This window comes from Echeneis naucrates, chromosome 15, assembly GCF_900963305.1.
Source record: "Echeneis naucrates chromosome 15, fEcheNa1.1, whole genome shotgun sequence".
NCBI classification, from domain to species: Eukaryota; Metazoa; Chordata; class Actinopteri; order Carangiformes; family Echeneidae; genus Echeneis; species Echeneis naucrates.
Genome location: NC_042525.1, coordinates 13,387,141 through 13,400,698, shown reverse-complemented (window position 1 = coordinate 13,400,698; position 13,558 = coordinate 13,387,141).

The following is a 13,558-nucleotide window of genomic DNA, read 5'->3' as shown; positions in this document are numbered from 1 at the left end:
ACCGAAACATGTCGCAGTCACAGATGTGTGAATGTGCGATTCCCTCCTGTTGTACAGAAGTCCAAAGCCATTCGCTTTACCACATAATCACACAACACGATGTAAACAACTGGCATGGGAAATGGAGCTGCTTTAGATTAACTGATAACTTCTCGGACCATTCAGTCCTTCCAGTCATAGCACATTTAATAGCAGTTGTAAAATAAAACCAAACAAACACAATATTAGTATATAGGTGTTTTTGTTTAATAATGTGGGAAACATCACGTCTAATGTAACTTCAGTCTTTTTACTTATTTAACTTTTTCTTGTGTGTGTGTGTGTGTAAAAAAGCAGCCATATCACTGAAACTGAAGAACTCAGCTAACCTGTGTCTGGGTGTGTTTCAGGCTGACAACACATTTCCTTTAGCAACACAACATGACCAAACAGTGTGATTGTCATTTAATTCTGAATATGATTGTTAGTTTGTTTATTACTCATTTATTTGACTGTTTCGTCCTCTTTGGTGCATTTAAATAGCTTATGTCCTGTTTTTTTTACAGAGCCATTCCCACTTAAAACAACTATTTGGAGAGAAACAAAACAAAACACCAAACAATTCAACATAATTAATTTCTTACAACTGTCAGCTAACAAGCCGATATTCATTCCGACAAAGGGTGTTACAGTAAAGTGGGCTTTATGGTCGTGCGTATTTTGTCCTCAGAGTTACCCATCCAAGCAATGTGATGACTTCCCAAGAATATAAAATAGAAACCTTTGAATCACAATAAAACAAAGAATACTCTACCATTTAGGGGGTTATGATATATATTTTTTTAAACAGGTTGCCTTCACTTTTGGGCTCCACTGAATTGCACTGCTTGTTGGAAATTTCAGATAAATAAGTTGCATTTTAGATCAGATTTAAACAGTTTTTTTATTTACTGCTTACACTGCTCCAACTTGTCCAAACTGAGATGTCTAACACCTATTGGATGGACTGACATTCAATTTAGTCCAGACATTGCTGCTCAAGTTGAACACCAGGTACTTCAGGTACTGCGGTTTAAGTTAAAGTCGCTTCCACACCTAATGACATTCTTGTCACACCTCATCTAATGCACTCAACACCTACATATTAAAAATATAATCATACTCATGATTCACAATCATGTATACACCACTCATCAAGCATGAGATTAGCAGTTAGCTAACACCCTCCTTGCAGTGTTGCTGACTATGTGTGTTTCTTTAAATGTCATTCATGAATGCATCCACAGTTGACTAATCCAATGCCACCAGCAGCTATAGTCGCATATCTGCACACTCAACCACAATTCCTCCCTCTGTGTACTTACCACCTTGGTGATGGTTAGTTTTGCTTTCACAGGCTGACTGCCTGCAATAAATATAAGACCAAGGCAGATATGTACAATGCAGTGGCGATATATTGTCCTCCACTTGCTAACTTTATGGTGTTGTAACAGTTCTTTGTGACGATGATGTGTAAACAATATTCATGAAAGCTCTTCCACTTCATGACACACTAGTGTAGTGTGTTTACTCAGCTGTTCACATATAGCATTATGTGCTGACATTTCAGAGAGACTGTATGCCTACACAGCCTGCGGAAATAGGAAGACTTAAATGCTATGTTGAATTCCACTTGGCTGGGGAGGAAACCATCAAAAATGCCTTACAATGTGAACTGTGACAACGAAAGATGTGGCGGCTTTGGATCATTTCTGCTTTTTTAGGTCCACTAGTATCTTTATGTACCATTTTTTCCAGTTAAATTATAAGGCAAAGAAAGGCAGGTTTATTTGTAAATCAACATTTCAGCAACAAGAAAATTCTAAGCGCTTTATTAAACATAAAAGCAACAAAGGACAATGCAGTTACAATAGAATTGGAAGATTAAAATACAAAATAAAAACGAAAATATTTTAAAAATAAAAATAGATAATAACATATGAAATGAAGTAAATTAAATAAAAGGTTTGCAATACAAGCATATCAGATACAGTGGAGTGTGTGATTTAATAAAGGCTGTATTGAGAGGTAAATGCCACAAGGGAAAAAGTAAACAATCCCAATTTGGTATCTGAAGTCCTGAAAGTGCTCAGAAAAATGTGAATTTTTACAGCTACACTGTTAACCCAACCTGTTGATAACTGAGTAACCTCCACCTGCTGAGGATCCTCATGTAATACACATGCTTGTGCACGGTAACTGATTAATGATTTCATTTCAGCAGGTGCTGCCTGTAGGGTTTGTTTTATCTGTTGCCTTAGCGAGGCAGTGAGGTTTTTGCGTGGGGGTGGTCCTAATTAACTGCTCAAATCATGGTACATAATCTACCTTTTAGCAAAAGCTATCAAGAATATGATCTTTTAATCTTACAACCTAAACTCTTACAGATATGGCCTAAAGGCAACAACACCCAAACGCATCAGCATGGTTTAGGAAGACAAAGATGGATGAAAAATAAAGTTGATACTGTGAGAGCTTGTCCTAAATAACCCTGCAGATGAGCCAGTCAAGTTTCAGCTGGCCATCTGTGACTGGGTGTCTGGATCAACACTTTTTCTGTGAGGGACAACCCCACATATACAGGAGATCCCAGGGATTAAATGTGACATTTAGGTGTCACTGCAGGACACTTAACTGTTCTGTGCTGTTACACATTTATAGTCAGAGATATAATTTTCTGGCAAGGACGTTCCCTGGTGGTAAACATGGGTCTTTTGCAGGAAGTTGTAAACAGCTGAAAATCTAGTGAGGAAAAACAAAACAAAACAAAGGCAAACAGAATTTGGCTCCAGGGATCCACATTGAGAGGATAAAGGAGCCCAGTGTCAACCCCTTATTGTTTCCTAGAAGAGAGTGCAATGGTATTTGCCTGGTATCACGACCAATTTAATGGTGGGCAACACAGAACAAAACCAAGATTGATTGTTGTGGTCCAAATTCTTTATTTAGTCTGCAAATAAAGCTCCCCCCTTCTTACATACACTATAATGAAAGAGAGCAAGACAGTCAAACATAGTTACAGATCAAGGTCAAAGGCCACACACACTGAAGGTAGGAGGTTCACGGCTATAAGACTGACAGTTGGAAAATAATTGGTCTTTGAAAAGGCCGATGGAGGGAGACACCAGCAGTGTTAATCTCTGTCAGTGCTGTTCTATTTTCAGCAGGTCCCGATGGTCAGTAGAAACATGAGAGATGCACTTGATGACAAGGTCTGATAAATTTAGAGAACGGGTCAGAGAACAGTAGCAGAATCCCACAGACCAGTGCACCAGATGTGTGGACCATCTGTATGCAGAGTATGTGTGTGGGTTTGCTCGGTATGGATGGTATGAAGGAGCTGTCCAGAAATGCAAAGTATTTCTGCCAGGAACTTTTGTTGAGGGTTTGTTCTCCCTTGTCCTGTTTTATGCATTTTCCTCCACAAAAGCTTGTCCTGCCTTATTGAACACCAATATCTTGGCCTTGTGTTGCATGACGTTCAGTTTAAGTATCGTGCATTTGCTTGAGATGAGGAATTAGTGGAAACTTTGTGAAAGGCTCCATCTAGTGACTACATTATAAAATGCATCTCCCAGAGAGAGAAGAAAAAGGTGTATTGTTTTGGATTACAGTGCACGAAACAGCTTTAGAAATGTTACATTAAAGAGGACAAAGTCGTTAACTCGAGCAGCTAAAATTACGGTCTTCTTTTCACATCAGTTCTAAATTTTACCTTTTCTCTTAAATAGATTGGTGGAGAGAAAACGGAGGCTAAACAAGTTTTTATGGGACATTTTTGTTTACTGGCAGAACTTTGCAAATAGTGTTACTTGGAGTTTCTTCAATTTTATCAATATGGCTAATGTTAGTTACTTTATTTTTTCTCAACCTTCAGATTGTCTATACACCCAATTAGGGTGTAGAGGACATTGCAGTCCAGGAAATAGAAGCGCAGTTTACTTCCACACGGTGGCAGCACAGGACTGGTTGAGTTTTAAGGTCGGGTTTTATTTTTTTTATTTTTTTTATTTTATTTTTTTTGTTTGGTTTTGTTTTGGTTTTGTTTTTTTTGGTTTTTTTTTTTGGGGGGGGGGGGGGTTGAATTTGAATGAAGACACAGATCTGAGTTCATATCCAGTAGGGGATAAAGATGATTATGATTATGCCATTTAAACTTAGAATTTCTCTTTGGTTTCTTGCTGTACTACATCTGGGCCTAAATTTTTGCATTTTGTCAATTGGTTTTGTTTTGAACAGACATTTGAACTAAAAAAGAAGCACACACACGCACACACACACACACACACACACACACACACACACACACACACACACACACACACACACACACACACACACACACACACACACACAAACACACTTTAATAGTTAAATGTTAAAAAATTAATATAAGAGGAACTAAAGCTCTCATGTCTGGACAAGATTTAGAGAAAGTCATTCATGCCTTCATTTCCAGCAAAGTAGACTACTGTAGCAATCCCTTGTCTGGGTTAAGAAGACCTTTAGACCACATCACCTCATCCAAAGTGCTGCTACTGTTTTAATAAGATTCTTATGACTGCTATTGTTGAACGTTAGACTTCAGTGATAACGTTGGTTTAGAAATCATATCATCTCAGGCCAAAAAAAAAAAAAAATGGTTACAAAATAAAGTTAACCAATAGGTTTCTTCTATCTTTAGGAGGCAAATGAAAAGTTGTGAGGGTGCTGTTAGCTACCATGCTGCACACAGAGCAAACCTCTTGATAATAATTTTACGTCCTGCACCTCTGATTAAATAATTTCTTTTGACACTGTACTGGACATTTACTTTCTTTTGGGTCAGCTTATTACAACTTCAGTTATCATTAATTATATTTACTTTCATTCATTTATTTATTTATTGCATTTTGACTGGTTACATTTTCCTTTTAATTGTGACTCTTCTTCTTCTTTCCTTTGCCACATTTAAATAGCCATAGTGTTTGAAAGACAAACTCACTTAACAAAACTGTTCTCCCTTCAAAATGAAACCAACTGAAATAAGTAATAGAATTCATTAACTATCAAAATTATTTTGGACTTTCCTATAATTTTTGGTTTTGTGGTGAAATAGGAGACTGGAGACTTTGAATGAAAATTCTGAGTAGCAATTATTCAGGAATTGCGAAGAACTTGGGAACTTAGAAACTGTAACTGTCATGCACCGAACTGGAAGAGGACAGGAAGTATTGTTTTTCACCTGTAACATTTCACCAAAACATAGTCTCATCCAGCACAAGCATTTCATAATAACACCTTACTGCCTTGCCGCCACCCTACAACGTGATTATTGCCCCCCCTCCACCATTTCTCCAACTCCTCATACAGTTTGGTTGGGCTGCTGAATCAACGGCATTGTTGCCAGGTTGTCATGGTGGCTGAGTGTTGAGTATCATGTCACGCGCCCCATCACAGCTGGGCGTCCCTCCAAGCCTTAAGCCAGTCCCATGGTCTCCATGACATTTCTTACCTTGGCAACCACAGAAGTCTGGCAAATACGGGGCAAGCAGAAAAAGTTGGTAGTGTTGGTAGCCATAGTTTTTATCACAAATATGGTTATTCAAAACCGTTTTTTGAAACACTGTCACTGAGGTTCAGTGTTTGAAGGTAATTGATAATTGCTCCACAGGTTGAAATCAGCTCTTTGATAGCAGCAGTCTGTTACAAGTAAAAGCCATTTAAATACTTCTTTTCAAATGCGTCATTCTCAAGATATTGAAATATCAGAGTGCTTGTTATGCAGAATGGTTCCTTAGAGAAGGCTATATTATTTTACATCGATGTTGGTTGATAATTATATTATTACTTACTATTATAGAACTTGTGCAAATGCACCACTGCTAACAAGGGCAAGATAGCTCCCTGCAAACAGAACACTGTTTAAAAATACCGAACCACACAGAGATTTGATTCCAAAGTGGCTACAATATGTACACGAGAAGTGAAGCAAGAGGAAACCCGGGTCTCTTCAGGGCCCTGGTCTCCCCAGGCTCCGAGGTCTCAGGGGCTGGAGTCTGAGAGGGGAAGCCAGAGAGGAGGCTTCTAGGCCAGTCCAGCTAACACACCAGCAGGGGGTCTCATAATTCTCTCCACACTTCTGCTGTCAAAGCTTTTGTTTCAGCAGCATTGCTCACTCACAAAGTCCTGCATCCCAGGTAACTATGCTGCTGAGCTGGTGCTTTTTGAGGGAGAGACAGTACACAGCCTCAGCAGAGCCCTTGGGAAATGTTGATCGACTGAATGATTACCAAAGAAGAAGACCGTCATAAGTAAAACACAATAAACGACTTCTTCTTTCATACTGCCCCGCTGAAAACGGTATGCTTTAGACTGTACTATCTGAAAGATGCTGTTGCAGGTTGCATGACACATAAAGACTGTCATACAACATACAAAACCTTTTGTGCAATCAGCCTTTAATATGGTGTTACGGATTAAACAATACAACCCCAGAAAAAAATCACGAAATATTTAAATTAAATGTGCATGCAATAATAAAATAATTAAATAACACTCTGAAATCACAACAGATTATTTTAACAAATGTCCTGATTTGATTTGAATTGAATAGTTGATTCATAATGTGATCCAGTTACATCAGCTAAATATTGCAATAAATCTCTTCTAAATCTCTAGACATCACCAAGACTGTTTTCTTTTGATAGAGAGAAGAGATTGGAAGAGGATAACATGATCTCAGATTCTAACAATATTTACTGTGTACTTGGGGCAGACGTCTGGAGGAAATGAAGTACAACAGAAATGTGACAGTGCTGCAATGATTTCTAGATCAAACCTCTGTCCAAAAAATCAGCAGAATGAATAGCATTGAAATATCACGTTTTCCAGTATATACAAAGTGTGAAGGTAAGTTATAATAAAATAAATGCTTCTGAGTATAATACTAGTGAAATTGTTCCTCTGAGGAGAAGACCTTGGTCTCAGGCCAATGCCGTTTTGTCACTTATGTGACTGTGATTAAGAAAATTGTCTGTGTGGGTTTTTTTTTTCTAACAACTTCATTAATGAAGAACAATTAGATGTAACATTTCAAGCATAATCAACAAGATAAGAATTTGTATAATATATATATATAAATATAAATATAAAATATATAAATCTATCTTTTTTACACAATTATATTTCGTATTCTCTATGACATACAGACAACATAGAAAGAATAACACAAACGAATTTCCCCCTGAGACACAATGAACTATTCTGTGTCTAATTAATGGCTCAAAATATTCTTTTAAAATATACAGATACTGCAGGCAACGACAAGTAAGTTCAACTTTCTAAGTGCTGCTTATTATAATCCAAACAGTTGAATGATTCGGAGAAATATTTTTGTCTTGGATCTTTTTGTGTTTCTTTGAGTAGAAAAGTTTATGCTCACTTCTCCTTACACCCATCTCTGGTGAAAAGATGCGGTATAATAACAGGGTACAGATTTGATTTCAGTTGTCTACCATAACCACAGAGCCATTCTTGATTTTAACGAAGCTGTGTCTTCTGCTTTCCTTCACACCTTTCCATTTACTTCCACTGACTATTCAAATTTACAGCTTACCCCCTGGTGTCATGGCATATAGCAAAAAGAAAAAGAAAAGGACTGACACTCAGTAACAAAGCGGTAACATGTTGAACATTCTTACGGGAATCATGCTGTGTTTTTTAAATGTTCCTTTTTTTTTGTTCTAATGTTTTTGAATTTACTCAGTAATTATCTATGCTTTAATTCTCATCAACCAAATTTGAAATACCCTGAGCAATATGATTGTTTACCACATTTTGCTGTTTCAAGACTCTTATCAATCATTTCCAAACAATTTTCTCTTGTATGCAAGCAGAAACTTTTGTTCTTTTGTCATACCTCTGACCAAGACAGCTGGAAGCCAAAATCCCAATCTCTTATATTGTGTTCTGTCATGACACTATATAAACCTAAACATCATTGAATATTCAGCATTTTTTTCTCTCTTCCATCCTAAAAAGGAGGACCTTAGCTGCTGGGTTGATTAAATCTTCATTTAAGTCTCTTAAAATACATAATATCTTTTACAAGGCAGGCATGGTCAAAATGCCCAATAGTGTAGAGTAGGTTATATAGTCACATAAACAATTTACGGCAATCACACAGAGAACAGCATGTGACATAGGAAGAAGAAAGTGATCTTTCCATTATGACCACAAGTCACAAAAAGTGCACTGTGTAAAACCTACAAAAAAGTAGTTCACAACAGACTGGTGACAGTTGGAAACAACAGAATGGATTACAGTTGACACACTAAAATTACTTTTGTGACTTTTGTGATCCAATTATCAAAATAAAACACAGAACAGAGAGGATCAGGCTAATGTTGCTTGAAAAGAAAAAGTGGTTTTGCTGCAATTTTGTGCTAATAAAAGACTTTCGAAACGAGTATAATGTGCCTAGGTTGTCATCCAGCCATATTTACAACGTAAAGACGGCATCATGCGTTACAGAAATTTTGCTTAAAAGGACATTGTTGAAAAAGTGGGAACTGATCTGAGAATATTTTATCACAGACGTGTGATGTTTCAGGAGGGACAAAAACAAACAAAGCCTCAAAAATCGTGACTATCTTACATAAAAGTAGTGAAGACTGAGTTCTAAACCTTGTGTTTTATTTTTTATTTGTTACTTTTAAATACCTAAAATCAAAAAAAAAAATAAAAGAAAGACACTATGCTGGCCTAATGATCAGTTAGATGTTATTCCCATGACTGAAGCTGGGGTTGACTGCATTCTGTGAAACTACCTGCACACTGGGGACCCATTACAGCGCACCGTGCTCTTAGAAGTTTTAAGACGGTGCTGTGGAAGCATAAATACTAGAATGTCTGCCAGTGTTGACATGACACACCTTTTTACATCAGTTGAAGTCTCCAGGACTATGATATTCAATTCATTTTGCTGTGAATGAGAGCACACAAGTATAATTTATTCCTATTTGCCAGCATCATACAAATGCAAATGCATTTGGCCTTCCAGTACTTCTGTTACAATATTTCTCATTTGAATATGCAAATGATTCAAAATTACATTTGAAAAATGGATATTAAGAGGAAGTGCCTTTGACTTGATTCATTTTTTGTTGTATACTTTTCATCCAGAGTTTTAATTTTGCTGATTTTTCACAATTTAGTTTTTTCTCTCAACTGTCTCTTGACTTATGTAGTAAACTTCTTTGTGACATAATAAAGAAAAGTACTTCAGACATTTGTTTTAGACGCGTTTACTTCCTTGTTTACTAATAATTGAACAGGGCAGTGAATGAGTAGACTGCTGACCTTTACACCTTATCTTTTCACCTCATTGATCCAAATACTGGGCTTTCTGAACAACAACTAACTACTAAGTTCTTCTGTTTTAAATGCTGATATCAATAACAGTTCAAGTGGCATCATTTAATAACACACAATAATATTAATATAACCTTGTACATTGCATTAAGTTGAATAAGGTGCACGAAACAACTCCTTCCTTGTAATTCACCACATATGGGCGGGTTTGTCAGACTTTTATCTGTGCGAGTGAATTGAGGGAAACTCAAATTGTCAGTCAGTTTTTACGCCTTAAAAGAAGAACATTACGGTAGTTTGGTCTCATACTACCCTGGTTACCTTGAGTACTCGCAGAAAGGAACCCAGTCAAGATAATAATTTTAATGTAGAAGTCCCTGAAAGATTTAAGTCTGAATGAAATCTTCAGATTGAGATGGCCACAGCTTTGAAATGTGAACTGTTGTGCACAGATTTCTATTTTCTATATGTGGCCATGCCTGCAGTCAGTCAACACACTGGTTTGGTGATAGAAAGACAGAGAGAAAGAGGGAGAGTTGACATGACTGCAGCTCCACCACCTCTCCCTCTCTCTGGGTGTAGCTTTGTGTGCCATCAAAGGCCCTGAGCAAAGAGACATGAGCCTTAATTGTTGTGCTTTATCAGGGGAATAAAGGCGGGATGGGCATCAATTTAGGACTCCTTTATTAGACTACCAAGTGTGACAGACTGACGGAGAGATAATTGGCAGAGTGGGGAAAGGAGGATGGGATGAAAGAGAAGAAGGACGAAGAGATGAGGAGGAGAGAGAAAGTGGAAGGAAGCGTATTTATTTGATCAAGCAGTTATTAAGCACAGAGAAGCGAGAGACTCAGAGGATGTGGAAATGAAACTGAACCAGATGAGCTCGCTCTTTTGGTTGAAACAATGCAGCTTGTTTTGCAAGAAAGAAATTAGTCCCTCCATCCATAACTTCACAATATTCAACTGAGCATGAGCTGTTTCTTAAAAAAAATCCAAAGAATTAAATGTTTTGTGGGGAAAAAAATGCCACAGTTTCAGTGCTCAGTTGCAAAAAGTTTTGGATCTGTAATTGTGTAAAATATATCCTTCTTGATTTATTCGCTAATCTTGTGAGCGATGTGAATTTGTTCATTTCATTTGTCAAAAAGTTAATAAGCAAATAAAATGCTTGCCGCAAAGCTCAAATGCTTCACCGTTAAATGTCTTTCCATGGCGTGTTGAAGGATTTCCTGGATTTAAATGTTTGCAGAGTTAAGAGTCAGATATTTTAAAGCTTTGTGTAGTGTCAGGATGCACTGGCTGCTCAGTGTTCCTGCACTCCACAGCTTGTTAATGTGACAGGATAATGTTGGCCTCCTTCTATTACATCTGAACTAATGTGTTTGTCTGATCGCACTGTGACGATATGAGGACTGTAAAACAAAAGCTGAGCATCATTTCCAATCTGTCCGCTACACAACACACTAATTACATCATTTAGTTTTGATGCATGTTGACGAGAAAATTGTCAAAAGTCCATTTTATTCTTTTTTATTCCATTCTACCTAAGTGGCATTGGATTGGTTGTTGGGTTCACACTCCCTATGTTACACTGTCATTCCCACAAATCAGACACACACTCATCATTCCTGAGTTCACACACTGACTGAACAGCCCCGAGCCCCCGTCCCCTCTACTCTGCTCTCCACCCCTGACATGAATATATGAGTGTTTTTATGTCTGCAGTCAAAAGGCAGTGCTTAGTTAAGTGGCCTTGTTGTATTCTGTTCGGGTTCTAACGGCCTCCAGTGGGGGGTGTGGATGAGAGGGGTGCTGGTGGTGGTGGCGGTGGGGCGGGGTGGATGAAGGAGAGGCCTGCAGCACCATGCCTAATCAGCCTTTCTCACCAGGGTCAAGACTTTCTGTCTGGGTCCGCGGTGCTCCCTGCCACCGAGGACTCGTCCATTCAAACGCACAATGTCCCTGTCAGTCCCGACAACACTTCCTGCCTCTGCTGGCTCCAGCCCTCGCAGGGATACACAATATTTCACAGCTCTAAACAATGGCCTGTCTGCCTGCACCCACCATATGGTTACTATGGGCCACAATATTGACACACATCACTAATTATTCAAAGAACTGAGAGCAGGAGCGAAGGAGAGGCAAACTGAGGGAGGTGTCTATTGGTCAGTTCCCTCTCTGCAATGCGAGATTACCTGTGTATGTAAGAGCACATATCTTTATCATCACATTTAAAAATTGTCTTTCTAAAGTGCATTTCTAAAGTAAAATCTATTTTACAGTACAAAACTTGGAGGAACCTGAAAGAGATGATAGTAAAAATGTGAAAATCTGTGGTAATTCTTACTCAAGTTAATATTTTAGACCAATTTTAGGGTGTAAGGAACACATGAAGTGAATTAATTTACACATTTTTATAATTTTTTCCCCCTAAGTGTGCTTTCCTGTAAATTAATACAAACAATTCACAGTTTCTGTTTCTTTCGGAAGCATTATGTTCACAAATGGATGAGAAATGGATGAGATGAGAGACATAAATACAAAAATTGGAGAAACCAGCTGCTTTTTAAGAAACACAAAGAAAAGGTAATTAAAGTTCTGCACGTGAGAGGATGCGATCCATATTGCCTGGGCTTTGTGTGAGCAGGAGGAGGACATCTGGGCTGCAGTCTATAGGCATCCAGCGCACCTCTGGCCAACATATGTCTGCTCTTCTTCCCGGAGGATCTTCCTCCTGGGATGGGAAATAATACAAAGTCATTAACCAAAATGATCTTTGAATTGCTAGGATGTGGAAGTTGCCCGTACTTAAGTTGGGAAAGGACTATGTTGGGACCAGTATTGTGTGGTTTTAGGATATAATACGGCTTTTTTTTTTATTTTTTTTTTATTCAGGCCAGTAAACTTATCAGTGAGAGAACAATATGAAGGACATTGCTTGTATCCTTTGGGGGAAGAGGGACAGAGGACAATTAAATTCATCATGTAACATTTCAAGATCTCCGCTTTTACTCAGTTCTCTAATTGTCTCTGTGTTAGAACATACAGTAAAACAAAACACAATTGTTTGCTTCATCCTCACCCTGGAAAGTTAGTTAATTACCTGTTGTCTGCTCTACTGTGAAATTGTTCTCTGATTGTTTAATTGAGCTTCAGTTGCTGTTTCAGTGTGTTATTATGGTTTACCTAATGTTAAATATTATCTGTGCAACACACTGCACTGAATAACTTTTTTCCCCATCATAGCCTTGGCAGGAGGGAAACTTATTTTCAAAATGACTCAACTACATATTCTTGTTTTCAAATCTTGGAATTAGTTTTAGATCCAACAGATTTTTCACAAACTTTGTACATTTTGGGGTCATTAAACTGCATTGTGAAAATAATAATTGCAATGGATCATGGGTAGGGGGTGTGCTATAACCCATTAAAACTAATCACACCTGATATCATTGGGGAAAAAAAGAAAACATTTTACATTTGGTGTGTATTTAGAGCCTGGAGTCATTTTACAGCTATGTTTTTTGAGCTCTATGCTAATGCTAGCATAGCAAAATGACACCAATGTTCACCATTTAGTTTGAATGTTAACATTTGGTATAAGAACGAAATGTGAAATAGAGGATGGGATGGGATTTTTTCTTCATGGATCAGCAGGTATGGGGTCACAGAAGAGAAAGAAATGGTGATGAACAGTCAGGGTATCACAAACGGGATTACAGTTCATTAAGGGTACGGTACATGAATGTCTGCACCAAATTTCACAGAAATCTATGATGTTATTGATGAGACACTTTTCTCAAGACCACAAATCACAGTATGGTCATGGTGCAGGTTACCACTACATCATTTTTGGTGGGGGTATGGGTATGGTATGGGTTTTGAGCACAGACAGTGACATATTTTAGATTCTGTTCTGTTCTAAAACTGAATTCCAAACAGAAGTATGGATTTGGTTCTGCACTCACTGATATAAATGGAAACCATCAATTGCTTTATATAGTGTAGAAATATAAGAATGCACGCTTCCAATGTCTTTCCAAAAGGTCCAATTTACAATCCTCTGTCCTGTTCCATCATTTTCTCTCCTGGCCGGCTAAAGCCTCACTCTCATCACCCCCGGCCCGATCACAAGCACCAGTCTGTCCCAGTCAGGCCCCCATTCTGCCCCCTGAGTTGTGGG